Genomic DNA, 14,824 nt, shown 5'->3' with positions numbered 1-14,824 from the left:
CCCTTCGAAATGAAGATTCTGTGCTTACAGGGGACCTACAGTTTGGGCATAATAATAGCAATAATGTTTCTTATTTCTGTGGTGCTTCTCCATTTGCAAAGGGCTTTCAAATATATGATTTCGTTTAACTCTTAAAACCACTTTGAATGGCAGGAATGACCATCCCTATTGCACCTCTAAGAAGACGAATTTGTTCACGGTTACACAGATTGAAGAGATTCTAATCCAGTTCTCCTAAGACCAGGGACTGAGCTCTTTCCACTCCTCACCCCCTCCGCTCCAGCAACAATTTGTAGCTCTGACATGCATTGATCCTTCCAAGCCCTTAAGGATTCCTTTTCTACTTCCTGCCTCTACCACCTCTCTGGAAAAGAGCTCTGGAAGTTTGCTGCCCACAGTGTGCCAAGGAACATTTTCCTATTCATCCTGTGCTTGCATCATTCCAGTTCTCAGAGGCCCCCTCATCTCTGGTTTCAGGATTTGGGGAGCAAACAAATCTGCTTATCTAGGCCTTTCCTTATTTTGTGAATTTCCATCCTATCTCACTTTCCAAAGGCCTAAACCTTCAAGTTTGCTCTCTCCAGCAGCCTCTGGCTCCCCCTTCTGCCACCATTCTCTGACCCTTCTCTAGGTCCATGACATTCTCCCTAAGAGCCAGTGACCAGGCATGCACTCAGCTAAATGGCTTTATGCAGGGGCAGGAGGTCTGCCTTTTGTTTCTAGTCATCTTTATTATAATGCCATTGCTTTTTGGCCTTTTTGGCAAAAGTAGAACTTAGGGCTACAGTCTTCAGGTAATGCCTTCCCTATTCCTTTCCTGACTCAGCCTTTCATTTCACCCATAATTTCAGTGGTTTTCAAAGACAATGGGAGCACAAGCCCCTTGAAAAGGGTATCAGAATGTGATGGGGGTAACTGGGATATGACTATATTTATCAAAAAGGGGAGAGGGACAAAAGAGTTTGGAAAACAATGTTCTAGCTGGTGATAAGTGAATTTAAAAGTAAGGAGTGGAGGTGGGAGTGTGGGGAGGACGTATTATATGTCATTCATGGTTGGAGGGTAAGAAAGGTTGAAACCCACTTGTTTAGATTACTCATTGCTAAACATATTAGCCTGCACTTGTCCCCATGAAACTCAGTCGCCAAATGGGCTGTTTTGCTTACTTACATAGACTGGGAGAGTTCTCTCTACTCTGTTCCCTTCAGCTTAACTGGGCTCTGGTTAAAGAGTTGGAGTCAGGATGGGCGGTCATTGTACGGGTCCAAAGAAATCAGGGCCCTCTCCCAGCTGTAGGAAAAGCAAACAGGGTAGTTGGGTAGGGCTGAGACATCCTTCCCAACCAGAGATGGAGGGCAATAAATTCCCGTGTTGGATCCCAGTGTCTGGATTCTGTGTCTCCTTCCTACCTCCTCTCAGCCACCAGAGTGGTGTGGGGATTGGTGGGACTGAGGAAGCAAAAAGGGAAACAAGACCACAGGGTTTGCTTTGCTAAAGGGCTGCAGTTTTCTCTTTGGGCCTGGGCTCCTGCCCACTGTGGGAAAGGAGACTTTAGCCTGCTGACACCCAGGCAGAGTCTGGGGGTACCTGGTCAGCTGTATTGGAATTAGGGGTTGACTCTGAGTTTGTGAGGGAACTGAAGCTGTCAGGGGCTTGTGCTAGGCTCTTTTTTGCCCTCTCATTGCCCTTTGTGGTTCATTCCTTCCTTTCCTGGTCTTGGTTCCCACTAGCAGTCCCACCATTGGCTCTCTCTCCACAAATTTGGATTCTGGAAGTCCGGGGTGATGCTCAGATCGCATCTAGTCTGGGTTAGAGAGGGAATGTCTCCCGGGCCACTCCAGCCCAAGGCCAGGCTTCAGCCTTTACTCTCACTCCCTGCTCCATGTCCCGCAGCCCCTAGGAGCAGAGACAAGTTTGAAAAGTGTGAGCTGCGATTCTAGGCAACCCACCACAGCAAACACCACCGTACACGCAGCAGCTGGGCAGGCGCTGCGGGGTAAATGGACATGCCACTCGGCCAGGGACATTCTGTCCAGCACTGCCCGACACAGCGCCTGCTCCGGAGAGACCAACCTCGCTGCGCCGGACATTCTGTAAGCCCTGAGCCCCGCGCGCCGCAGACATTCCGTCCAATTCCGTGGCTGCCCCAGGTCGAGACCCATCGGGGCCCTGACACCCCAAGCAGACACACCAGACCCACCGCCTGGTCACTCGGACTACCCAACCTCGGCCTTGCAGCCCACACAGCGGCCATCTGACCCGGTCGCTGTCGGGTTCTCACAACACGGTTCCTATCCCAATTGCAAAGCAGCTGGGAAGAGAGAAGCTTGTGCGACTAACGCACCCCTGCTCCCGGTCCCTGGAGTCTGAGACCCAGCCGAGGGGTGTTGGGCACTGCCAACTGCCGCCTTGCTGGGCGCCCGCCGCCAGCTGCCCCCACTGGCCAGGGCCTCGCCAACCCCTTTGGCTCCTTGGCTGTCGGCCTCGCGCCCCCGGATTCCGGGGCGCTTTCTGGTAATGGTTTCCCGACTCTACTCCCTGCTTCGCGGAGCCCCTGTCCTGACCTCATGTCTCCGACTTCTCTTCGGATCCCTCGAGTCTTCCCCTTCTCTGTCCCCCGAGTCCTGGCGCTAAGTTTCCCTTTTTCTAAGTCCTGGCCCCAGGTCTGCAGTCCCCCCTCCCTGTCTCGACCCGTTCCCCAGGCACCGTTCTCCAGTTCAGCAGCCCTAGGTCCCGTTTTAGGGATCCCGAAGTCCGGCCATGGCCCCTCGGCCCCGTGAGCCCCTGTCCCCCGCATGGTCAAGCACTCACAGTGAGTCCCGCAGCAGGCAGACTCCCGGCAGCGGCGGCGGCGGCCGCAGTCTGGAGGGCAAGCAGGGGCCAGAGGCCGGGCACCCGGCCGGGGTGGGGGCCGCCCCCCTGCGCCCGGGCCGCCGCTCCGCTCCGGCGCTCCCGGACTCGCTGGGAGAGAGTAAGCCTCGCCGCGGACTGCCACCCCCCGCTGGCGCCCATTCACTTTATGGCAGTCCAGGGCGCCCCCAGCCCGCCGCTGCGAGCCTCGCGCGTCGGGCCCCGCCCCCTTCCAGCTGCGCTACCGGGGCTCCACCCTTTCCAGCTGTGAATTTTCTGGCCCCGCCTTCAGGGGGGTGGTCCGGCCGGCGCGCCGCCAGGAACCCCGCCCCCTAGCCAATCGGAGGCGCTCCTCAGCAACTGGACCACGCCCCTCCCACGTGGCTGAAACGGCGCTGCTGAAGAACATTTTGGCGGAACCGAGCGGGCGAGCGTAGAGTGGACCGGGTATCCCCGCGGAACCGGGGCCGGTCGGCGGCGAGGTGGGACCAGGCCGCCACACCGAGCGAACTGGAACGGTGCTGGGGGATAGGACCAGGTGGGAGGGCGCACGGGCCGGGAGAGGCCGTGGGGTTTCAGCGCTCAGACTTCGTTGCCGCTCAAGTTTCGGCGTTTTTCTCCACTTGTCGCTGTCTGTCTCTCTGCCCTTTTGTCTCTGCTCCAATCCTCCCACGTCTCGCCTTTCTTTCCTCTTTTATTTTCTCCGCCACCACTCTGCCCCTGCTGTTTGTCTCACTCCTCCCTCCCCTGCCACTTCGAAAGACTAATTTCTCTTTCTGATCCTCTTTTTCCTTTTTTCCTTGCATTTTTCTCTCTTCCTCTTCTCGGCTGCGCCCCCACCCCCCATCCCCACCCCCACCCCAGCCCTTTTTTCCTCTCCTCCAAGGAAGGTGGCTTCGTGGAGAAAGCAGAGTTTGGAGTGTGACAAACTAAAACAGTATTCTAACCCTGCCACCAGCTGCAACATCACTGAGTGACCTTGGACAAGTAACTTAACTATGACTCCCTTACTCCCCCTCCCCCCGCAAAATTAAAAGAGGTTCTAGCTGGTTCTCAGGGCTTGGGCTGGGCACTCCTCAGAGGCCTGGGCAAGTTCCCTGTCAGTCTGCACTCTTGTCTCACACAAGCTATGTTCTCCCAGCCTTACCAGGGCTACCTGCTCCTTGGTGATACCAAATTCAGTTCTGTGGGCAAGGTGTGGCCTTGGTGCTTGCAGGTTAGGGAGTTGCAAGGGATAGGACAGATGTCCCAAGCAACATGTGGAGTCAGGCTGGGTTTCTAGGGTGTCCCTGAGGGCCCTAAGCCCTATTATATAATATACTCCTAAGGTGAATCTGACCAGTCATGTCTTTGCTTAAAACCCTTCAGTGGCTCCTGTTTGCCCTCAGGATAAAGGCTAAGCTCCCTTGCGTGGCACAGCAGACTTTCGGGACCTGACCCTGTCTTAATCTCCAGTCTCCTAGTGGTTTTCTGCACACCTCTGACAGTAACATATTTCTAACCAGTCTTCATTTTGTCAACTCCTACTCATCCCCCTAAGCTCCACTCAGGCCTCATTCTCTCTGGGAAGCCTTTCCTGAATTCCCACGTTAGCCAGATGTGTAGTCTCTTGCTCCCCCAGCCCTGCTGTGTGTATCTCTATTTCCCCACCCATGATATGGAAGAGATCAGCTTATGTGTTGTCCCCTATGATGCTAAGATTTAGGAGGGCAAGGACCATGTCTTCCTCATCTTTCTATTCCTAGGCATGATGTAGACACTCAGTACTAAAATCTGAGAGGGAGATGTTTTGTCTGGTAAGATGATGGAGGTTAGAAGGGGCTGGGACATTGTCATCTCTCTCCTCCTTATCTCTAACACACAATTCCATTCATACTTTTAGGTTGATTGATTTCTGGAGGTATGTAGGAGTGGAGATAGGGTAGTAGGGAGTTTTGTCCCACTTAGAAGATTTTTCAGTTGGTTATGCAGGACCTCTCAATCTGAGATGAGCCCAGGAGACCAAATCCCAGTTTTCAAATGAAGGTGGAAAATGGCTCAGAGATGGGCTAGAAAGATGTGCTATGGTGGTTGTATCCTCTGCCCCTGACTCTCGTTGGGTGAAAGAGGCAAGATCCTCAGCTGGACCCAGAGATCAGGAGCCCAACATGCAGGTACAGGAAGCTGTTAAGGAGTTCTTCAATTCTGATTTCAGGCCTGATGGTTTCTTGGTATTAGAGGATTCTAGCACGAGGATGGTCTTTGGATGTCTGGTTTTGAGACCACAGTCCTATGGGGTTAGGAATGGAGCTTCCCTGGACTTGAGTCATCCATAAATGGGAGGAAATGGGGAGAGAGTTGGTATCTTTTTTCATTGTCTCCTAGCAGTCTCTTCAGGTCTGTAGGGACACTGGGATTTATTCCAGCAGATGGGCTGGGAATTCCACCATTCAATCTGCAAGGAGAAAACTCATCCTTCTGTCCTCTTTCTACACACTCTCACTTATAGGTAATTCTAAATATCCTAGCAACCTCTATCATCTTTTGCCAGGAGAGAGGCAGCTGGGGGCAGGAGAGTGAAGACTGCGGTGGGTATCTTGCCCTCAGGCCTCTCAGCATTTCTAAGGCTTCAGGAAAGGCTGCAGTTTCCTGTCAGTGGTGATGTGGAATAACCTGTGTGATTATCTTTTTTCTAGGTAGGTAAAGAGTGTCCAAGGCTTAGGATGATGGTCAGAGCTGGGAGTCACAGTCTGATAAACTAAAGCATAAGAGGTATTGATGGGCAGTGAAAAAGAGAGCTGGACTGGGGGTGAGGACACCTAGGTTTGTTTCTCTGCTCTGTCATTAACTAGCTATACAGATGGTGGGGGCCATCTTTCCATTCTGGGATTCAATTTCCTGCTCTGTAAAATGAAAGGACCTGGATTAGATATCCAAGCTTTTTGTCACCTCCCATTGTCTCTATTTCAGGATGATAGGAATGGGGCACAAGACATAGAAACAAAGTTGGGATGGGACAGATTCATTTATGAGAAGCCAAACAGGGCAAGCAGACGCGACGGTGGGGGAAGGGAGGTTGGAATAGACTGCTCCCTCCATCCTGGAGGGAGCTCAGAACTGCCTAGAAAGGAAATGATCTCTCAAGGGTCACGGTATTGGCCCAGGTGACTTTAATAGGGAGCGGCGACGGGCTTGCGCTTAGGGGTAGTAGGGTCGTCCACTCAGGCTCTCAAAAAGGACTCCGCCCCCTTTCCAGCAAGTCGTAGCTTTCTTCCCCATAATGCCCAGCAGCCACTGCCAAACCGTGCACTGCAACCGAACTCTACCTAACTCCACCTCTCCAACTGCCCAGCGCACTTTCTCCTTTTTTATTGGTTTCTCAGTACTGTCACTCAGAGAGTCCTCATATCCGTTGGTTATTCCCTGCCTACCCTTTTCTTTCTCTTGTAATCTCGCCTCTTTAGGCACTACCCGCCTCCCGAAGCCAATTTCCTTTCTTCGATTGGATTGCTGGAATGCCACTTTTCACGATGCCAACCTATGATTGGCTGTGCGCGGCAGGGCTCGTGCAGTGACCAGGCAGCGGGCTAGACTGAGGCTAGTTACCACGTCAGTGAGCTGACAGGGAAGGTAGCCGGCTCCACCGCCCGTTCCGGCCGACTCTTCCTGACTGATTCTGCGGGCCTTGACTTCGGCCTCAACTCCCAGAAACGGGCTTCTTCCCTGCTCCCATCTGCCACCAGAGCCGGGAGAGCCGCTCGGGGACGCCTTCGGGGCCTGGGCTGGACATGAGCAGCGGCTGCCGGTCCTGGGACTAGGCCCCGCCATTTTGGATCCGCTGACAGGTCAGCGAAGTCTCTTCTTAGAGTTCCAGTGTCGTGAAGGCCGCCCTGACATAGCGAGAGGGACTAAGAGGAGGAGGGCCCTTAAACTGAATGAGCCGGGGTGGGTTAAGGACGCAGGGGCAGGAACGAGACGAGGGAGAGATTGCTGTGGGAGGGAACTGGGAGAGGTGTAGGGGGCAAAGGTCAGGCCCCTGCCGCCGGAGGGACGACTTCAACTCTGGCCTTTCAACCCTTGCGGGTACCGGAATCCTCCCTGTGTTTCTAGGCTTAACCTAGCTTTCAGTTTCTCTCTTCTGGAGCTTTTTGCATCCTAAAGACTCCAGTCCTCAGAAGCTGAAAGCAAATCTGCAGAGTATTGTATCTACTTTTCAGGGTTGATTTTTAGACCTTAGATATGAGAGTCTCTCCAGATTTTGTGCAGCGCCCACTTCTGTGTGACTGCCTCATTAATTCAGCTGAACTGCTTCATTAATGATGATGAACTAATGCAACCTAGACCAGGTAGTGAGAAAAGGTGTGGAAGGACTGAGGCCAGCCTCCTGGGGACCTGGGCTAAGAGAAGGCTTTCCTTTTATGGGGCTGCTCACCTGCCAGTCTGGGACTGTATGTAAACACTGGACTTACCTTCTGAGCCTGTTTTTTCTTTTACACAATCTTTTATATTGTGTAATATTCTCTTCTGGTGTATGTTCTTGGTTGGCATTTCCTCCCCAGGTCTTCACTTGGCCTAAGGAGATGAAGTTCAGTCACAAGGAAGCCACTCTATTATGACATATTTGGACGAGAGCAGAGAGGGATTTGAATACCTGTGAAGTTGGTACTTGGGCCTGTTATTTTTAGTGGGTAAGAAGAGGTCATGAGAGGTGTTCAGTCAAATAAAAAGTGGTAGGGTCAGGGCTGCAGAGTGAATGATGGAACAACCCCAAAACTATAGTTTATGGCACTATGATGATCTTTGATAAACTGCTGTATTGTAAAGCTATAAAAGTCCCTCAAGGGTAAAGAATGCCTTTAAAAATGAGGAAGAGTGTAGGTACAGTGTCTTTTGATACACGATATAGAAATTTGTATGCCTTTAAATTAGGTACACAAGGCACTCCTCTGAGCCCTGTGGAGGACGCAAATGGAAAGGTCCATTTGGGGATTGCTCTGTTCAGTTTATGCGTTTCTTAAAAGCAGTAGCAATGTATGTGCACCAGTCTAGCTAGAGCACGTCAACCTAAATGCTTTTCAGCATATAGTGGACACTCAATAAGTGTTATCTGTGCCTATTTATTTTATTTTTGGCTGCACTGGGTCTTTATTGTTGCGCGTGGGCTTTTCTCTAGTTGTGGCGAGCGGGGGCTACTCTTCGTTGCAGTGCGCGGGCTTCTCATTGCGGTGGCTTCTCTTGCTGTGGAGCACAGTCTCTAGGTTCACAGGCTTCAGTAGTTGCGGCACGTGGGCTCAGTAGTTGTGGCTCGTGGGCTGTAGAGTGCAGCCTCAGTAGTTGTGGCACACGGGCTTAGTTGCTCCGCAGCATGTGGGATCTTCCTGGACCAGAGCTTGAACCCGTGTCCCCTGCATTGGCAGGCAGACTCTTTACCACTGCACCACCAGGGAAGACCCCCCTAGGATTAGTTCTAGTATGTGATCCTGACTTGTGGCCTGATTCTAGCCCTGGCAGTCAGGACTTTTGCATGGTGAGGTAGTAATAAGAAGGATCAAAACCTCATTGTGTTAGAAGAGAAAACTATCTAGGTTCTAGAGTGACTAAACTCTGCTCTCCTGAAATTGTGTGTGTGTGTGCGCGCGCGCGCACGTTGGTAGGGGAGATAGCATTGTTTATATTGTTTTTTTTTTTAATTGGGGTATAGTTGCTCTACAGTGTTGTGTTAGTTTCTGCTGTACAAGGAAGTGAATCAGCTATATGTATATATTATGTATACATATATTGCCTCCCTCTATGGGCCTCCCTCCCACACCCCCATCCCACCCATCTAGGTCAAGACAGAGCACCCAGCTGAGCTCCCTGCACTGTACAGCAGGTTCCCACTAGCTATCTCTTTTACACATGGTAGTGCATATATGTCAATCCCAATCTCCCAATTCATCCCACCCCCCTTCCCCCACCCCGTGTCCACACATTCGTTCTCTACATCTGTGTCTCTATTCCTGCCTTGCAAATAGGTTCATCTGTACCATTTTTCTAGATTCCGCATATATGTGTTAATATACGATATTTATTTTTCTCTTTCTGACTTACTTCACTCTGTATGATAGTCTCTAGGTCCATCCACGTCTCTGCAGATGACCCAATTTTGTTCCTTTTTATGGCTGAGTAATATTCCATTGTATATATGTACCACATCTTCTTTATCCATTCATCTGTTTATGGACATTTAGGTTGCTGTATTGATACTTATTGATTTAAAATAAATGGGGTGGGACTTCCCTGGTGGTGCAGTGGTTGAGAATCCGCCTGCCAGTGCAGGGGACACAGGTTTGATCCCTAGTCCAGGAAGATCCCACATGCTGTGGAACGGCTAAGCCCATGGGCCACAACTGCTGAGCCTGCGCCGTAGAGCACGCAAGCCACAGTTGCTGAGCCCATGCGCCACAACTACTGAAGCCTGCACAGTCTAGGGCCTGCGTGCCGCAACTACTGAGCCTGAGTGCTGCAACTAATGAAGCCCGTGTGCCTAGAGCCTGTGCTCCGTAACAAGAGAGGCCATACAAGAGGCCTGTGCACCGCAACGAAGAGTAGCCTCTGCTAGCCACAACTAGAGAGAGCCCGTGCGCAGCATCGAAGACCCAACACAGCCATAAATAAATAAATAAATAAGAAAGTAAGTAAATAAAATAAGTGAGGTGGAAATGGTATAGGAAACTGTTTGCATTTTAACTTGCTGATCTATATTGTAGAATTTCCAAAAAAGTAATTTAGAATGGCTAATGAAATGACATAGTCACCTCGGGAAGTATCCAGGTTTGATGGGTCTGCCTTTCTCATCTGGGTTGATATGCCCTGTTGAGCCCTGTTGAGTTGATAATGCTTTGCATAATAGGCAGTCTAGTCTTTGGGTTGATAGTGTGACCAGTTCAGCATCTTTTCAGTTGGGCCTGGAGGTTAAGTCAGGCAACAAGATTTTACCTTTTCTTACTTTAAAAAGTCATTTTCTGGATAGGAATAGTTCTTTACTCCCAGCCCCCATCCCAGATCAGAAAATTTGTTTTTCCTTCAAGACTTGTATTTAAGCTTTTTTTTTTTTTCTTCAGCTTCTTTTTAAAGGTGGTGGTAGACAGTATGTTCTAACCTTGACGTTGATGCTCATTGGCACAGTCGGAACTCAGGTTGTAGGCACACCTCCTCATGAGTAGCTGGGCACCAATCCCAGTTGAACTCGAAGTTCTCAGAGTTACACTACTAGTTCACTTCCCCGTGTTCCAGAAGGCAGAATGACTGCTACTTTTAGATAATAACTTCATTGATAGGGTACTTAGACTGGCTAGTGTGAGCAGCTGGAGAGGAAAAAGACACAGCTCCTGCTTTTGAGGAGACCCATTGTATTTATACAGTACTCACTGGAAGGATCAGCCTAGTCTTTTTACACCACTTCGGTTGATTGATCACAGTCTGTCCCTGTGGTTCAAGGTGACTAATTAGAGTGATTCTGCTGTTGGGGTAATTGTGGGGTTGAGTTGAAGGGAGAAAGGGAGGTTCATTTTATCTCTGGCTGGAAGAGCTTTGTAAATGTAATTGGCAGGTGTTCAGTTTTTATTGTTCCTCTTTTTCTGTATTTCAGTGTGTTCCACAGCAGTTGTTTAAATTAAATGAAAATGTAGTAGGGCACTGTGGTGATTTGGGGCCCCAGTTGCAGTGGATGTGATCATGGAAGTAATGATTTGTTGCCATCATGTAAATAAAGCAGGGATTACAAGCTCAAATGCCTGAGTATCAGGCAGGTAATGTAAATGAGGGAAGTGAGCCAGGAGGGAATGTATTAGGATGTACTAGTGACTGTAGTGTACTGGAATGTGGGCACAGTATGACCATTCTTCCTATTTTTCAAGAGAAACTGGGAATTCAGATCATTGTGTTTTAAACTGTTGGCAACTAGTTAAATTATTTAAAAACCTTTTACAGGAGGAAAAATGTATGTCTGTGGACTAGATTCTGCCTGATGACAGTGGAGGATGACCCCTGATATACAAAACGGGCAGGCCTTATGAGACTTAATCACTGCAATTCTCTACGTACAATCATACAGACTCACTTTGTTTTTCCTTTTTATTTATTTATTTATTTATTTTTGGCTGCGTTGGGTCTTTGTTGCTGCATGCGGGCTTTCTCTAGTTGCGGCGAGTGGGAGGCTACTCTGCGTTGCAGTGTGCGGGCTTCTCATTGCGGAGCATGGGCTCTAGGTGTACGGGCTTCAGTAGTTGTGACATGCGGGCTCAGTAGTTGTGGCTTGCGGACTCTAGAGCACAGGCTTAGTAGTTGTGGTGCATGGGCTTAGTTGCTCCGTGCCATGTGGGATCTTCCTGGACCAGGGCTCGAACTTGTGTCCCCTGCATTGGAAGGCGGATTCTTAACCACTGCACCACCAGGGAAGCCCGCAGGCGGATTCTTAACCACTGTGCCACCAGGGAAATCCTCCAGACTCACTTTTTTTTTTTTTTAAAGAACGATATGGGGGGGTTCTTTTTATTTATTTTTTTATTTGGCCGTGTTGGATCTTAGTTGCAGCATGCAGGATCTTTCGTTGCGGCACGCAGGCTCTTCGCTGTGTGCAGGCTTCTCTCTAGTTTTGGCGTGTAGGCTGCAGAGTGCACACGCTCAGTAGTTGCAGTGCACGGGCTCTCTAATTGTGGCGCATGGGCTCTCCAGTTGTGGCACGCAGGCTCTAGAGCACACGGGCTTAGTTGCCCCACAGCATGTGGGATCTTAGTTCCCCGACCAGGAATCGAACCCATGTTCCCTGCATTGGAAGGCGGATTCTTAACCACTGGGCCATGAGGGAAGTCCCCAGGCTCACTTTTTTTTTTAATAGATTTATTTATTTATTTATGGCTGCTTTGGGTCTTCATTGCTGCCCCCGGGCTTTCTCTAGTTGCAGTGAGCGGGAACTGCTCTTCTTTGCAGTGTGTGGGCTTCTCATTGCGGTGGCCTCTCTTGTTGCAGAGCACGGGCTCTAGGCACACGGGCTTCAATAGTTGCGGTGCATGGGCTCAGTAGTTGTGGCTCGTGGGCTCTAGAGCATAGGCTAAGTAGTTGTGGCACATGGGCTTAGTTGCTCTGAGGCATGTGGGATCTTTCCGGACCAGGACTTGAACCCGTGTCCCCTGCATTGGCAGGCGGATTCTTAACCACTGAGCCACCAGGGAAGCCCACCAGGCTCACTTTTTAATCTTTGTCGTACTCAGCCAACTTTCACCATTAGTTGTCATGTTCGGTGCCCTGAGTGGTTAAAAGATGAGTGGGGGAAAGAAGTCTTGTTTCATTTTTCATCTCCAAGCTGGCAGAAGGGGCATCTTAGGACAACTTTGAGCTTATCTCAGTAGCTCACCTTGCATATAATTCTTGGGATAACCTCAGAATCTCCATAGAGGGAGGAGGGGGAATGGCAGAGCTGAGGTACACTGGTCACCTGATTATCAGGTTGGGAGGATTTTCCAGTTGTATCCTGTCAGGGCACCAGCTTTTTTCTTGGTTTGATTTTCTCTTACCTCCACCCTTTGAGTAAATTTCTTGAGTCTAGCAAGTTGTTTACTAGTTTAGTAATTTTGGGTCACTCTCAACAAAACACAGAACTATGGCGCGTTCCTTGGCTAGCTCTGGAAACCTTAAAAACTCTGTGTCTTTGGTGCTTCTCCGGGATGTTTGAGAGATCGAGTGAAAATAAACCTCAGAAGGGCCAGCTGATGGTTGTTCAGCTCCCTGGTACCTTCTTTCCTCTCAGAAAGCCCATCAGGGTTTTCGTGGTTTACATAGTTCTGTATTAGACATCAAAGCACCATGAAAAAGAAAAAAAACCTGAGTCTTTGCCTTTGGAGAATCTAATTTCTAATTGAATAAGAACAACTTTTAAGCAATGAAGAAAAAAAATAACTTAATGGTCTACTAATAATCTATTTAGTATATGTGCTGCCGAAGCGAGCACTAATAATCTATTTAGAACCAAAGAAAATAAGACACATATATACATATGGGAAGAATGGACAATTACATAAAGAATTGTATATTTCACAGAAGAAATGTGAACATGCAAATAGCATATGAGAAGACTTCAGGAAGATACATGTGAAAACAGAAGCATTATGATTTGACTGGTGGATAAATGTGGGTTCTTTTTGTCCATAGAGTGCCTAATATGGAAGATTTGTAACTTCTAGTACAGAAACAAACATGGGATACAGAAAGAAGGTTTGCCTGCCTGGCGTAGAGTCCTTGTCTTCTATGAAGTAATTGTTCTCACAAGAGGTGGATGTGAGCTGTACCAATACTGAAGAGTCAGTCTTGATATTCTTTCAGTTATTCATTTGTTCATTCAGTATTTATCATTTTTCTTACTATATGTTAGGCATTGAGGATAAAAAGGTGATAAATTATGGTCTCTTTCTGAGAGGCTCATAGACTCATGGGAGAGAGAGATTAAATAAATAATTATAAATGAGTATAAGATATGTTTAAATAGAGGTATGTCCTGTGCCATGGGGTGACAAAAAAGGAGTACTAATACTCTCTGGGGGAGTGGGTTAGCCAGGGAAGACTTAACAGAGCAGGCATTATCATAATAACAGCCAACCTTTTTTTGGGTTTTAATATTCCTAATAGCATGCCAGGCCTTACAACAAATGGGTGAGGAGGTACTATCTCCATTATGCAATGCAGAACTGTAAACTGGGAATCAGAGAGGCTAAGAAACTTGGCTAAGATCATACAGGTAATAACAGTCAGGAATACCACTGTGGTATTCTGATTCTCTCATTGACTTTTGGATGGAATGAGTAAGGGTTAGGGTTTATACAGCATATAAGGGACATCAGTGTCCCCAACCCAGCTTAAAAACAGAACATTACCAAAACTGGGGCAGCGGGTATGCCCTTCCCTATTAGTCACGTCTCCCCTCCCCTTAGCCAACTGTTGTAAATTTTTTGTTCATTTCCCTGGGGTATAGTCTTAGCAGTGGAATTGCTGAGGTATAGCATATGAACTTCTTCAACTTTGCAAGATAATGCCAAATTGTTATCCAAATGAGTTGTATCAATTTACAGACTCAACAGCCACTTGGTCTGTATTTTTACCAACTTTTGGTATTGTCAAATTAAAATTTTGTGCTATTTTGGAGGTGTAAAATGGTTTCTCATTAATAATCTTATTTTGTAATTTTATTGACTATTAATGAAGCTCATAGTCTTTTCGTATATATATTTACTGTTTGTATTTTCCTTATTCTGTGAAATGCCTGTTCATGTCTGTTGCCAGTTTTGGGGAGGGTTTATATGTCTATCCTTATAGTTTTGTAGCAGTTATATTATGGATATTGCTTCTTTTTTTTAAAAATTTTTATTGAATTATAGTTGCTTTACAATACTGTGTTAGTTTCTACTGTACAGCAAAGTGAATTAGCTATACATATACATATATCCCCTCTTTTTTTGGATTTCCTTACCATTTAGGTCACCACAGAGCATTGATAGAGTTCTCTGTACTATATAGTAGGTTGCCAGAAGTTATCTATTTGATACATAGTATCAATAGTGTATATATGTCAATCCCAATCTCCCAGCTCATCCCCCCACCCCCACCCCAGCCCCTTTCCCACTTTGTATCCATACGTTTTTTTCTCTGTGTCTGTGTCTCTATTTCTGCTTTGTAAATAAGATCGTCTATACCATTTTTTTTCAGATTCCATATATATGCGTTAATATGTTATTCGTTTTTCTCTTTCTGACTTACTTCACTCTCTATGACAGTCTCTAGGTCCATCCATGTCTCTACAAATGACCCAATTTCGTTCCTTTTTATGGCTGAGTAATATTCTGTTGTATATATGTACCACATCTTCTTTATCCATTCTTCTTTGCTTCTTTATTATATGTGTTACATATATTTTCTCCCAGTTTGTAATTTATCTTTTCCTCTTTTTTATGGTGTCTTTTGAATA

General features: G+C 47.9%; 1 protein-coding gene across 15 annotated transcripts in view; it reads left to right on the top strand.

Moving 5' to 3' along the window:
* The first annotated feature begins 6,421 nt into the window (after positions 1–6,421).
* Positions 6,422–14,824, top strand: part of GBF1 (golgi brefeldin A resistant guanine nucleotide exchange factor 1) — a 125,889-nt gene continuing 117,486 nt past the window's right edge. For all 15 annotated transcript variants that reach the window (XM_060286865.1, XM_060286862.1, XM_030865441.2 and 12 more), the window contains exon 1: positions 6,422–6,674. The gene's annotated coding sequence lies outside the window, so the exon portion shown is untranslated. The remainder of the gene's footprint in view (positions 6,675–14,824) is intronic.

This window comes from Globicephala melas, chromosome 16, assembly GCF_963455315.2.
Source record: "Globicephala melas chromosome 16, mGloMel1.2, whole genome shotgun sequence".
Classification (NCBI taxonomy): Eukaryota; Metazoa; Chordata; class Mammalia; order Artiodactyla; family Delphinidae; genus Globicephala; species Globicephala melas.
Note: the sequence above shows the minus strand (reverse complement) of the source record. Positions and strands in the feature narration are given on the sequence as shown.